The sequence below is a fragment of the Oncorhynchus kisutch genome, linkage group LG22 (genome assembly GCF_002021735.2).
Source record: "Oncorhynchus kisutch isolate 150728-3 linkage group LG22, Okis_V2, whole genome shotgun sequence".
Taxonomy (NCBI): Eukaryota; Metazoa; Chordata; class Actinopteri; order Salmoniformes; family Salmonidae; genus Oncorhynchus; species Oncorhynchus kisutch.
The window spans coordinates 43,084,877-43,099,236 of record NC_034195.2 but is presented as its reverse complement, the minus strand read 5'-3'; positions in this window follow the sequence as shown (position 1 = coordinate 43,099,236).

Here is a 14,360-nt window from a genome sequence, read left to right as displayed (position 1 = left end):
AGCAAACTAGAATGCTATTTGGCACTAACAGGGATACACAGTGGCAGAATACCTGAGCACCGTGACTGACCCAAACCTAAGGAAAGCTTTGACTATGTACAGACTCAGTGAGTATAGCCTTGTTATAGAGCAATTCTGCCGTAGGCAGACCTGGCTCTCAAGAAAAGACAGGCTATGTGCAAATTGCCCACAAAATGAGGTGGAAACTGAGCTGCATTTCCTAACCTCCTGCCCAATGTATGACCATATTAGAGACACATATTTCCCTCAGATTACACAGATCCACAAAGAATTTGAAAACAAACCCAATTCTGATAAACTCCTATATCTACTGGGTGAAATACCACAGTGTGCCATCACAGCAGCAAGATTTGTGACCTGTTGCCACAAGAAAAGGGCAACCAGTGAAGAAAACACACCATTGTAAATACAACCCATATTTAAGTTTATTTATTTTCCCTTTTGTACATTAACTATTTGCACATCGTTACAACACTGTATACAGCCATAATATGACATCTAAAATATCTTTTTTATTTTGTAACTTCTGTGTCTGTAATGTTTATTGTTAATTTGTATTGTTTATTTAACTTAGTTTATTATCTACTTTACTTGCTTTGGCAATGTTAACATATGTTTATCATGCCAATAAAGCCCTTGAATTGAAATTGAATTGATAGAGACAGAGAAATAGAGCGAGAGGAGGGAGAGGGATAGAGAGGGATAGAGAGGGAGAAGGGTAGAGAGGGAGAGGAGGGGGGTAAATAACATCCCCTGTTTCCATACACCCCAGACTACAGCCTCATAGAGAAGGACCATGCCCGCTCAGGGTAGAATTAAATTCACCACTCTGTTCCTCCTTCATCCTCCTTTCTTCTCTCCCTGTCTGACTAGTCGTTCCCTACCAAGGTTCTGTCACAGCCCTGTGATACAGGATTACATGGACAGAGTTGTAATAAAAATCTTGACGGGTCCTGTATTACTGCCTCAGCCTGTGAGGTTAATGAACCGAGAATTGAACAGTTTCCCTTTATTTGGTTATTGCGGTTTGGTAAGTCATTGGTAAGTCATTGGTAACTAATTAGTAACCCAGAACTGCCACAGTGCCACAGCTATCATTGATTGACTTGGATGAATGAACCTATTAAAAATAGCTAGCTATCTTTTACCAATCTGATATGCAAAGATGTGTTTGACATGCAGTCAGCCAAGAGAGCAACTCAGTATTAAGTGGCCAGCCCAAGCATCACTCCTCATTAATTTGGCAAATAGGAATATCTAATCAACTTGTTAGCAGGTCTTCTTCATTTGTATTTGTGTTCTAAATGTGCAGCTCACACTCCACACATCCCCTCGGTTGAGGAAATAACAGCAAATAACAGCTCTTACCAAACAATCACCAAACATTCCCTACTTACATACCACTCCCAGTTTACTCAATACTTGAATGTGCTCCGTTTCTAACATGATGAGAGGCCAGTTGTGTGGTTTGGTAGTCACGCTCAGGGCTGACACCCACACCCACTCATGCACTGAATTAGACTACACTTCACTAGTCAAAAATGTCCTTAAAGCTGAAGTGACAGGGCAAGGTGTGACCCGAAACAAGTGGCTGCACAGAGGCTGAGCTGTTAAGGGGCAAAGCTCTGGCATGGCCTGCCTGCCTCACACAACACCATGCAGTCTGCTCTGATCACATCAGCACTACAGCCTTCTACCACAGAGCTCACAGAGATCCCAGAGCTCACAGAGATCCCAGAGCTCACAGAGATCCCAGAGCTCACAGAGACCACAGAGCTCACAGAGACCACAGAGCTCACAGAGATCCCAGCCCCGGCAGGAACACAGAGGAAAGGAAAGGGAGTAAAAGATAGAGAAAGCAATGAGGAGGAGAACAGAACAACCCTCTGCGCTGTTGCACTAGACATGTCCTTACCTTGAGGGACAGAGCGAGAGAGAGGGACAGACTGACAGAGAGATAGAGAGACAGAGAGAGTGAAAGAGAGAGAGAGACAAACAGACTGACTGACAGAGAGAGAACAAGAGAGAGAGAGGGAGTGAATGAAGTTGAACCATGTGTCCAATGAGGGAATGAAAACGATGTACAACCATTATTGCGATCATGACCCTGTCCATCAAAACGTAACACCTGGTCGGTAATAAAAACATGTCGCTTCACTCAGCAAACATCTACCTCAGGGCACAAGAAAGGTCATGCTACACCGAAGACCAGACTTCAACATCCCCTTCATCTGCTATTAGAACACAGACCTAATCCAGTGTACCAGAGGCAGGATTCCCCTAGCCTGGACCCAGATCTGTTCATGCTGTCTCGCCAACTCCTATGGTCATTACATCACGCATGGCAGGACAAACAGTTCCGAGATCAGGTCAGGATTCTCCTAGCCTGGACCCAGATCTGTTCATGCTGTCTCGCCAACTCCTATGGTCATTACATCACGCATGGCAGGACAAACAGTTCCGAGATCAGGTCAGGATTCTCCTAGCCTGGACCCAGATCTGTTCATGCTGTCTCGCCAACTCCTATGGTCATTACATCACGCATGGCAGGACAAACAGTTCCGAGATCAGGTCAGGATTCTCCTAGCCTGGACCCAGATCTGTCCGTGCTGTCTCGCCAACTCCTATGGTCATTACATCACGCATGGCAGAACAAACAGTTCCGAGATCAGGTCAGGATTCTCCTAGCCTGGACCCAGATCTGTTCGTGCTGTCTCGCCAACTCCTATGGTCATTACATCACGCATGGCAGGACAAACAATTCCGAGATCAGGTCAGGATTCTCCTAGCCTGGACCCAGATCTGTTCGTGCTGTCTCGCCAACTCCTATGGTCATTACATCACGCATGGCAGAACAAACAGGTCCGAGATCAGGTCAGGATTCTCCTAGCCTGGACCCAGATCTGTTCGTGCTGTCTCGCCAACTCCTATGGTCATTACATCACGCATGGCAGGACAAACAGGTCCGAGATCAGGTCAGGATTCTCCTAGGTTAGGTTTTGTGGACGGTAACCCAACAGCAGAAGCTGTCCTCCCCTGACTGCAGCTGGTTGGGTTGCCTGGGTGCTAAGCTCCCTGACAGGCAGTTATCTCAATGCCAGGTCAGAGGCAACATGGCAGATTACAGGCAATACATGAGCCAATCTAGCAGATTACAGCTGTAATCCACTGTCTCCTGACACTCAGGGTCTGAGATGCTAATGTGGGTGTCTGTCTGGCTCCTACCTTTCCTCTCATATGAGCACCATAGGTCAGGAACGTATGGTGTGCAGCCATAAAACCATAAAGGAATTTAGCCACTGCAGTTTATATTTTACCAATGAGTGGAAGATAATTAATTGAGTGTAAGTATTTCAAATATGATACATGTATTTCCATCGATCTCCTGAGGGGAACCAGTAGCCTAGTACAAGGCTGTAACATTAGTGAAATCCACTCTGCTTTACGCAGTGAGCACGAGGGGTTAACTTAACTCTCCACCTGCTCAGAGTCAGCAAGCATGGTTTTCATGTGTTGGACGCCATTCAATTTGCTCCGTTCCAGCCATTATTATGAGCCGTCCTCCCCTCAGCAGCCTCCACTTGTGGAAATAGTTCAGCCTTAGGCTGCGCCTTCAATAGAACTGTAGAGCACTTCAACCATTAGCATTGATTTTATGATGTTACATTATGGAAATTCTGCATACACAGAATCAGGTGTACGATTACAATTCTTTAATGTTAATGAGCAAACTAGGTGCAAGCCTTTCTTAATGCATTATCCACACGTTCAGAATAGCATACAATGTATGGCAACAAGGAAGGACATACATTGTAGTCACACACACACACACACACACACACACACACACACACACACACACACACACACACACACACACACACACACACACACACACACACACACACAGCTGGTTAGTGGATCACAACCCTCCGTGCTAATCTCTTGCAGTGAAGAAAGGAAAAGAGACATTTGCATTACAATAGGGGCGAGAGAGAGAATCGAGGGAGAGAGATAGAGAGAGAGACACACATATTTCCCTCAGATTACACAGACCCACAAAGAATTTCAGGGCAACTCAGTCACCTGAGTACTGAAGGGTAAACAGGCAACACATAGGACCTCCTACACTGTAGCAAGTGTGAACAATGTCAATCACCTGAAGAGGTTCCTCTCACTAGTCTCCACCCAGCTAAGCCACTGCCGTTCCACTGGGACTTCCAGACCTCCACAGTGGAGCAGTAGTAGCCAGCCAGAATGAATTACAGCAACCTGATGTGAAGACAGGGTTTTCTATTCTTATTGCAATATTCATAAGGAGATGATGTCAACTAGACATCCCTGCTGCTCTGGGGTGAGGCTTCCCTCTCTTGAAAGCAGTAATCCAGGTCACCTCAAAATTACAGGGGGAAGAAATGTGTAGCTACTAGCTAGCTGCTACTGCTGTGCTGAGCAACACATGGTGGTCTGGAGTAACTACAATAATGCTGTTACAGAGTCCCAAGGCACAGGTAACAGGAATGCGTGGATGAAGGATGTACAGGGCTAATGGTCATTTAAGTATCACGTTGGGGTCACCAAAATAGGGTAGTTGGAACAAAGGTCTCTGCCTTACAGACGTTCCTCAATTCGTTCCACAGTATCTGGGGCTCTTCCACGTTCACTGGGAAATGAATACTCTGTTTTACATGTTAATTACTACCTCCAATTGCAGCTTGACTGCTGGTCATCAATAACCCAACCTAGGTGACATCTCCCATTATCACACAGTAGGAGGACAGGCAGGGGGAAGACCTGCATAAATGTGACTGTCAGCTTACAGATCTTTATTTCTTCACCCTGTTGTTGCAAGACAAGGTTTAAAAAGGCTTCTAAAGTTTGTAGTTTCCACTTTTACATTTCTGATTTGATTTGCCCTAGCTAAAAATGTCCATTCATTATAATCCACAGGATAATTCACATTTCCTGTTGCTGCAGGAGTATTTTGCTGTGAGAAACTGGTCAAATTAAGATCCTACATCTTTAGGCGCAGAGGTCTAAAGCACTGCATCTCAGACCTTGGTTCGATTCTAGGCTGTATCACAACTGGCCGTGATTGGGAGTCCCATAGGGTAGGTCAATTGGCCCAGCGTCGTAGGGTTTGGCCGGGGGAGGCCGTCATTGTAAAATAACAATATGTTCTTAACTGAATTGTCTAGTTAAATAAAGGTTAAACAAATAAAATAATTAAATAACAATGTTCCAGCAGTCTGGAACTCGGTCATACTCTGTGGAGCAGCTAGTGGTTGATCAAATAGAAAGTGAGGTTTAGACACCAGGGTTGATCTCTCTATTGTACAGTATATCAAACAAGGGAAGGGCATATTCAGCTAAACAGCCTCAGGAATCTGCTATTCAATATTTCATATAGTTATGCTTCCATAAAAAATGGATGCAGGATTTCCTCCACAGAACATTGAACTATAGTTTAGTAAGGGAGAGTGAGGGAAGCATTCCTACAGGCAGTGAGGCAAGTGTACAGGTCTGTACAGATGGAGGGTCAAGGAGTCTGTCTGGGACCCAAAATCGGTCAGACTCCATCAGCCAGCTTCTGCTTTGCTACAGTCTGATCCAAAACATCTGGCAACGAGAGCTTAGTTTCACAGCTTAATCCATTACTTAGTTGGTCCATCAGAGAAATGATCTGATCCAGGTATAGTTTATAGTAAAGAGTGTATAAAAACTGGTTCAGATGGTGCCCCGCTACGTTTAAATCATCCAGACTGGCTTGTCTGCTTCAAACACTGGGTCAAACAGTCCACACAACGTTCCCCAAATCTCTCCAAATATCAGTGTGTTTGAACATCTATCCCACAATAACAGGGACCACTCATTCAGTAAGGGCTTTCAATGAGACACTATCAATGGGTTTGAGACTAATGAGGCTGCGATAAACTGACTTGTACTTATACAGAGTGGTACGATTGATCATATTTGATAAACATTTATCATTGACATCTACTGTAAGCCAGTGACAGTCTAGCTCACACAAGAAAATCAATTAGGCATGAGATGAGAATGGTACTTTTCACAAGTTAATTAATTTATATGATGCTGTTTACCCCTTGGAGTGAGAGGTCAGCCATTAATATTTATGTTCCACAGACTGCTTGTGGATTAGCTTTGGCTGTGGGCCAAACGACTCTTTAATGACTGAATTAAACAACCATCTGGGGAGCAGCCATCTCCACAACTAGGGTTGCAGCATGGCTTTTTCAGTTTCTTGTCACTTTCACACAAATGATGTGACAGATTTCCATATGAGGTATTCTTTGTCATATGGTTTGTTTGAGGTGCTAAGTGAATGCCAATATGCCATACTGAAATTCAGTTCAAGCTACACAGTATTTTACATATTTTTTACATTGATTACAATTTGCAAATATCGATGCTGTAACATCATCATTCCTTGATCATTGATGGTAAATTCTAATTCTTGAGACAGAAATCCTCCTCACAATTGTAATTACTGACACAAATTCTCCTTGGTTTAGAGCTCAAGTTTCAGACCAATGAGGACATAGTATAACATTCACTAACTAGAATAGAAAATACATTCTTAATTAAATCAATAGTGATGCTTAAATGGTAGCCTAAATTCTGTGCCACCACTGGTTCTCAGATGAAAATAGGTTTTACAGTCATTATAACTGGAAAGTGGCTGCAATACATCCTGAGCCAGAAGAGAAACACTTAGATACTGTATTTTTCCTCCCAAGTGAATTCATCTTGCAGTCTGACACCACACTTCCTTAACCATGTCAATATAAGCGCATTACAGAGGACTACATATTTCTCTATGATGTGACTAAGGTGGTTGAACAGGTTATGATAAGGCATTCAGTAAAAATTAATAGATACTTATTAAACCTTGGTCATGCAACCTAATGTATTAGAATGACCACTAAGATAGCTAGTGGAAGCACCAAATGACACACCGTCCACAGTGTTACTGCAGGAGGCGTTTAAGATGATGATGATGTAGTGTGGTTTTGTTGTGTACAGCAGGGTCCTTCCAATAATCAGGGGCCCAGTGAGAGGCAGGCTCAGGGAGTTCTCCGTTTGCAGGTTTACCTGGGTAGGCAGCCAGTCACCTCTCCCTCGTCTCAACCCCACCTCAACCCTGTCTCACCCCGATCTCTCTGTTCACTTAAGCAAAACAACCAACTGCTGAACAATCCCAGGATGCAATGCACCTCCATTTTATCCAAATGACAGTCCCTGTATACATCACTAACTATGCAAAATATTCACCAGTACATTAATATCATGAACATACAAAATACTAATCAAACCTCATTAACTGGTTCATCTACAGTGAAGATAACAAATTCAGCTAAAATACTGGGATGCTTTTTTAGTAAACAGAATTATTATTGAGGTTTATCTGAAAGAACAAGCCTACAGAATTTGAGCATTGAAAATCACATCTATAATGGTGTAATAATAGTCTGTGTTGGCAGTGACAGCCTGTCCAAGAGGAGGCCAGTGGGGGATGCTTCTGTAGGACTAAAACACATAGCCAAAGAGAAAGAATCCATCACACTGTCTCACTGATCTGCCCATAGCAGTGTTATTCCGCACAGCCCACCACAACCCATACCCTCACCTTTGCCACACAACCTTGTTCATATTCAACTTTGGCCAATAGAACTCCATCAGGTCAATGTAAGGTGAGCATAAGGCCACTGGAGCCACATACAGATCCTTCGGAAAGAATTGAGACTCCTTTACTTTTTCCACATTTTGTTACGTTTACAGCCTTATTCAAAAATGTATTTCTGTTTTTTTCTTTTCTTTTAAATAAATTGCCCAAAATTTCTAAAAACCTTTTTTCACTTTGTCATTATGGGACATTGTGTGTAAAAAAATATCTAATCCATTTTAGAATCAGGTTGTATCGTAACAAAATGTGGAAAAAGTCAAGGGGTCTGAATACTTTCCGAAGGCACTGTATTAAAGGTAGACGCATCGGTTTGTTGTTTTTGACTAAAAGTAGCCAATCTAAATTAGATTATAAATACGGCATCCTAATCAGTGGTGGAAAAAGTACTCCATTGTCATACTTCAGTAAGAGTAAAAAACCTTAATCGAAATTACTCAATTAAAAGTGAAAGTCACCCAGTAAAATACTACTTGAATAAAACTAAAAGTATTTGGTTATTAAAGTATTTAAAGGAAATGGAATTGCTAAAATGTACTTATGTATCAAAAGTCAAAGTATAAAGTATAAACTTCTTTATATTATGCAAACCAGACGGCACAATTTTCTTGTTTTTATTTTATTTACGGATGGGGCACACTCCAACATAATTTACAAACAAAGCATTTGTGTTTAGTGAGTCCGCCAGATCTGAGGCAGTAGGGATGACCAGGGATGTTGTCTTGATAAGTGTGTGAATTGGACCATTTTCCTGTCAAAATGTAACAAGTACTTTAGGGTGTCAGGGGAAATGTATGGGGTAGAAAGTACATTATTTTCATTAGGAATGTATTGAAGTAAAAGTAAAAGTTGGCAAAAATATAAAGTACAGATACCCCCCAAAAATATATATATATTTTTTTCACTTTAATTTAACCAAGTAGGCTAGTTGAGAACAAGTTCTCATTTACAACTGCGACCTGGCCAAGATAAAGCAAAGCAGTGCGACAAAAACAACAACACAGAGTTACACATGGAATAGACAAACGTACTGTCAATAACACAATATAAAAATCTATGCATAGTGTGTGCAAATGTAGTACGATTAGGGAGATAAGGCAATACATTGGCCATAGAGGTGAAATAATTACAATTTAGCATTAACACTGGAGTGATAGATGTGCAGATGATGACGTGCAAGGAGAGATACTGGGGTGCAAAAGAGCAACAACAACAAAAATAACAATATGGGGATGAGGTAGTTGGGTGGGCTATTTACAGATGGGCTGTGTTCAGGTACAGTGATCAGTAAGCTGCTCTGACAGCTGATGCTTAAAGTTAGAGAGGGAGATATAAGTCTCCAGCTTTAGTGATTTTTGCAGTTCATCCCAGTCATTGGCAGCAGAGAACTGGAAGGAAAGGCGGCCAAATAGGTGTTGGCTTTGGGGATGACCAGTGAAATATACCTGCTGGAGTGCGTGCTACGGGTGGATGCTGCTATGGCGGCCAGTGAGCTAGTATAAGGCGGGGCTTCACCTAGCAAAGACTTATAGATGACCTGGAGCCAGTGGGTTTGGTGATGAATATGAAGCAAGGGTCAGCTAACGAGAGCATACAGGTCGCAGTGGTGGGTGGTATATGGGGCTTTGGTGACAAAACATATGGCACTGTGATAGACTACATCCAAATTGCTGAGTAGAGTGTTGGAGGCTAATTTGTATTTGACATCGCTAAAGTCAAGGATCGGTAGGATAGTCAGTTTTACAGGGTATGTTTGGCAGCATGAGTGAAGGAGGCTTTGTTGCAAAATAGGAAACTGATTCTAGATTCAATTTTGGATTGGAGATGATTAATGTGAATCTGGAAGGAGAGTTTACAGTCTAACCAGACACCTAGGTATTTGTAGTTGTCCACATTTGTAGTTGTCAGAACCGTCCAGAGTAGTGATGCTAGTCGAAGAAGAGTTGAAGAGCATGCATTTAGTTTTACTAGCATTAAAAAGCAGTTGGAGGCCACGGAAGAAGTGTTGTATGGCATTGAAGCTCGTTTGGAGGTTTGTTAACACAGTGTCCAATGAAGGGCCAGATGTATACAGAATGGTGTCGTCTGCGTAGAGATGGATCAGGGAATCACCTGCAGCAAGAGCGACATCATTGATATATAAGTGGTACTTTAAATGATTTCTACTAAAGTACTTTACACCACTGATACTAATACTGCTAGCTAAATTACTAGCCATCAAGTTAAGATAGCTGCTTGGATTTTCCCGATTTGCAACTGCCTCTTTTCATGGAGGCCTCCCCTTTCAGAGGAAGAGGAGAACGTTTCCTGCATTATTGGAGTTGTGTTTACTATGCTCTTTTCGGGGACACTGTGGACAGACTGGATTTTCAATGCAACAACTGCCTGCTAGCGGAGAACTATAGGACCAAGCTGTCACAGTGTTGCATAATTTTCTGGGGAAACCACAGCCACCTAACTTCTCCTTCTCTCTAAACCTCAGGCTGGACGTCGTTCCATTCTTTGACTGACTGGCCAGTGCTTCACAGGGCCCTTTCACCGGGGAAGTCTCCCCCGCCTGTGGAAAATGGACCAACGCTTCTAGAGGACCTAGCGGATCCCGCTATCAATCAATGGATGCATGTCACTTTGAGAAGTCCAATCCAGACAGCTTCAACCCCCTGGCCTTGGAGGTTGCAGCGGCATCATCCTTTACCCTGTTTCCAACCCATGGGGATTCTACCAACCTTCTGAGCTCCTCTCTCATGGGATCGTGAGGGTGTTTGAGACTCCGGCCCCTTCATCAGCCCCGATGGTCCATTGGGCCCCATCTCCCATCGGTCCTCAGGGGTCTCCTAAACCACCTCCTCTGCAATTTTACCAGCTGTCATCAATGACAGCTCTATGGTGAGAAACATCTCGGTTCCCAGGGAAAGAACCCTGTGATATCCTGGAGCATGAGTACAGGACATTACAAGGCTGCTTCCTACCGTTCTACGACAGATGCCATTGGCTTACGTTGTCATAGTCCATGTGGGGTCAAACGACATTAGGAGGGCTGGCTCGGAACGGCTGAAACTGGATTTGATTCTAGCTCTGAAAGACTACAAAAAACAGCCAATTGTACTTTGACTAATCGATTGATCGACATTTGAAAATGTGTATTTTTACATATATAGCCACAACCTATGTGTTTTAATGAAATCAACTTCATGCATATAGCTTGTCTGATGCGTTAAGCCTCTGTTTGATGAAATAAGACACAAATTACTCAAGAGGGAGCCAGAGATCAAGATAACCAGAAGAAAAAACTTAACCTGACCCAACCATCCTCCTCCCGCTATTGCTGGCTTTTGCAGATTTTGCTGTTACTCTCCTGAAATTGCTGGTAATAGGACCACACGTGGAGTCGCAAACCTTTCTCACATTGAATGCCACTTTATCTGACTATTTCTACCAATCTGCGCGGCAGTTATGGTTTTCATATGCCCATTTTCGTGGAACAGTTTGATTTAATGTATAATAATATCTTTGAATCTCAAAATCCCATTGGCTACGCTGTCACACCCTTATCTGTTTCACCTGTCCTTGTGATTGTCTCCACCCCCTCCAGGTGTCGCTTATTTTCCCCAGTGAATATATCCCTGTGTTTCCTGTCTCTCTGTGCCAGTTTGTCTCGTCTTGTCAAGTCAACCATTGTTTTTTTCCCATGGTCCTGCTTTTTTCTATTTTCTGTTTTGCTAGTTCTCCCGGTTTTGACCCTTAATTGCCTTGACTCTGAACCCGCTTGCCCTGACTCTGAACCCGCTTGCCCTGACTCTGAACCCGCTTGCCCTGACTCTGAACCTGCTTGCCCTGACTCTGAACCCGCTTGCCCTGACTCTGAACCCACTTGCCCTGACTCTGAACCCACTTGCCCTGACTCTGAACCCGCTTGCCCTGACTCTGAACCCGCTTTCCCTGGCCTTGAACCTGCCTGCCACTCTGTACCTCCTGGACTCTGACCTTGTTATGATCTTTTGCCTGTCCATGACCATTCTCCTGCCTGCCCCTTGGATACTAATAAATATCAGAGACTCGAACCATCTGCCTCCCGTGTCTGCATCTGGGTCTCACCCTGTGCCGTACATATGCATGGCCTGTCTGCAACAAACTTGAAACATTGTATCAACTATTAACTTGGGTCCAGCCCAAAGCTCACGCTAGCAAACTTGCAGTATTGTATAAAATATTCAGGGCCCTCAGAGTTTCCCGTGCCAGTTAGCTTGGGACAGACACAGCCGTAGACTATTTGCGAAAGGGATAAGAAGTAATTAGGTAGGCCTATTTTATGATGTTTTCACTGGATCAGAGCATTACATTGTTGTCTTTCTCGCTGAGTGGTTATTGAAAGGGAGAGAGCTGGAAAGATTTTTCAAATACACTGAGGAACTATTGTCATTCTCAATGGATGTAAAAACAGACTTTGTTAGCTTGCTGTTTGAGGTGAAGAAAACATTACTTTGAGAAGCTACACAGCTCATTAGCGGTGGTGCGTTAAGCCAATCAGAAATACTATCAGATCCCCAAATGTGCACATTTATACGCTTATATTTGTGCACAGGCCAGGTAGCCTATAGGGCTACTTCTATGCATAATCAGGTGTGTGTCCTTACTCAACATTGACAGAAGCCTTCCAAACAAAATAAAATGACTAAATTGACAAATAAACCAAAACATATTTCTCACAGGTGTAGCATGCAGTAGGTTGTGCACTCTGCAAAACACGTGTCCACTCTGACAATGAGAACGGTAAAATAATGCAATAATAATATATTGAATTAGAGAAATTATAATTATAGGAATTAACAACAAATGTACTACTGGTGATACATGTCATGGGGAATTGATAGACTAACAATCAAATAGAAACAATTCACACAATAAATGTATGAAACAATGAATGTGCACAAATTGCTTGACAAAAAGAATCTTGGTTGACCAACAGCCTATTGACCAAACAATCGACCAGTTGACTAATTGGGGTCAGCCTTAATTCCTACTAAACCTACAGGAAAGTGTGTGCCCTCAGGCCTGGAGGAAAGCAAAAGTAATTTTGCTACCCAAGAATAGCAACTGGCTCAAACAGCCGACCAATCAGCCTGTTACTAACCCTTAGTAAACTATAGGAAAAAATTGTGTTTGACCATACTATTTCACAGTAAACAAATTAACAACAGACTTTCAGCACGCTTACAGGGAAGGGTACTCAACTTATACGGCACACAAATGACTGATTATTGGGCAAAATACATTTGTAAGAATATTGTGGGAGCTGTTTTGTTAGACTTCAGTCATAATCATAATCGACTGATGGAAAAAACTTGTGTTATGGCTTTACAATTATCGTGGATCGAAAGTTACTGGTCTAAAAGAAAACAGAGGGTGTTCTTTAATGCAACCCCCTCCAACATAATCCAGGTAGCGTCAGGCATTCCCCACGGCAGCTTTCTAGGCCCTTTACTTTTTTCAACCTTTACTAATGACCTGCCACTGGCACTGAGTAAAACCTGCCTATCTTTGATCACTCAATAGGATACACATGAGCTATCACAGCAAGTGAAATCACTGCAACACTTAACAAAGAGCTGCAGTCAGTTTTAGAAATGGTGGCAAGAAATAAACATACAAAATGAAGAGCATTGTATTTGGGACAAATCATTCACTAAACCCTAAACCTCAACTGAATCTTGTAATGAATAATGTCAAAATTGAGCAAGTTGAGGAGACTAAACTGCTTGGTGTAACCCTGGATTGTAAACTATCATGGTCAAAACATATTGGTGCAATGGTAACTAAGATGGGGAGAGATCTGTCTGTAATAAAGCACTGCTATGCTTTCCTGACAAGTCCTACAGGCCCGAGTTTTGTCGCACCTGGACTACTGCCCATTCACATGATCAAGTCCCACAAAGAGTAACATAGGCAAATCACAGTTGGCACAGAACAGAGCCCTTAAATGTATACAGAGAGCTCAAATCAATAACAGGCATGTCAATCTATCCTGGCTCAAAGTAGAGGAGTGATTGACTGCATCACTACTTGTCTTTGTGAGAGGTATTGACATGTTGAAAGCACCAAGCTGTCTGTTTAAACAACTAGCACACAGCTCGGACACCATGCATACCCCACAAGACATGCCACCAGAGGTCTCTTCACAGTCCCCAATCCAGAACAGACTATGGGTGGAGCACAGTACTACATAGAGCCATGCCTACATGGAACTCTATTCCACATAAAGTAATTAATGCAAGTAGAATCAGAAAAAAAAGATAAAACTACACCTTATGGAACAGTGTGGACTGTGAAGTGGGTTGAGTCACTGACGTGATCTTCCTGTCCAGGTTGACGCCCCCCTTGGATTCGTGCCATGGGGGAGATCTTTGCGGGCAATACTCGGCCTTGGATAGTAAGTTGGTGGTTGAAGATATCCCTCTAGTGGTGTGGGGGCTGTGCTTTGGCAAAGTGGGTGGGGTTATATCCTGCCTGTTTGGCCCTGTCCGGGGGTATCATTGATCGGGGCCACAGTGTCTCCTGACCCCTCCTGTCTCAGACTCCAGTATTTATGCTGAAATAGTTTGTGTCGGGGGGCTAGGGTCAGTCTGTTATATCTGGAGTA